The sequence below is a fragment of the Sorex fumeus genome, unplaced genomic scaffold (genome assembly GCF_029834395.1).
Source record: "Sorex fumeus unplaced genomic scaffold, SorFum_2.1 ptg000008l, whole genome shotgun sequence".
Lineage (NCBI taxonomy): Eukaryota > Metazoa > Chordata > Mammalia > Eulipotyphla > Soricidae > Sorex > Sorex fumeus.
Genome location: NW_026606065.1, coordinates 60,351,749 through 60,352,643, shown reverse-complemented (window position 1 = coordinate 60,352,643; position 895 = coordinate 60,351,749). Strand labels below are relative to the sequence as shown.

Below are 895 nucleotides of genomic sequence, written 5' to 3'. Positions count from 1 at the left end.
TTTGATGGTGACAGGGAAATGCAGTAAGGGCATGAGAATGAGCAAATGAAAGGAAACATTTGAAGCCTAAAACTGCTGATTTCTAAAACTGTTAGGATAAATTTAATCACAACAAAACTGAATTTCATGGAAAATGAAATAATCTTTCAAGTAGATTTAAAAGCTATGCTGATCCTGTTATTGTTCCTAGAGTATCAGGCCAGAAAAATGATTTAATATTATGATTACAAAATTTTAAATAAATTCAAGGGAAAGCTGACACAGTCCTTGGTAACAAATATGTACAAATATCTAGATTCTTTTTTAATCATGATAACAGATTTGCCAATTTTAATCATTTTTGCCAGTTTGAAATATATATTAGCAAGGTATGTTAACAGTGAAATTTTACATTTTAATGTTTAAAAACTGTTTTCTATTATGTTCTATCAGTTTAATTAGCTTTTGACTAGGACCAAATTCCTAAAAGGTGTGTGTATGGCAAGACATGTTGGAAGATGGATCATCAGGTAGGATCATCCTTACCTATTCCTCTATTCAGAGGGCAGATACATGATGATTGGATTTTTCAAGATTCATAATTAACATTCCTCATTATGAGGGAGGGAGGGAGGAAGGAAGGAAGGAAGGAAGGAAGGAAGGAAGGAAGGAAGGAAGGAAGGAAAGAAGGAAGGAGGGAGGGAGGGAGGAAGGAAGGGAGGGAAGGAGGGAGGGAGGGAGGAAGGGAGGGAAGGAGGGAGGGAGGAAGGAAGGGAGGAAGGGAGGAAGGGAGAAAGGGAGAAAAGGAGAAAAAGAAAGAAAGCAAGAAAGAATGAAAGGAAGAAAGAAAGAGGAAAAAGAAAGAAAGAAAGAAAGAAAGAAAGAAAGAAAGAAAGAAAGAAAGAAAGAAAGAAAG

General features: G+C 36.0%; 1 pseudogene; it reads left to right on the top strand.

The window, feature by feature from the left end:
- The first annotated feature begins 502 nt into the window (after window positions 1-502).
- Window positions 503-601, top strand: LOC130019503 (uncharacterized; annotated as a pseudogene).
- Window positions 602-895: the final 294 nt, after the last annotated feature.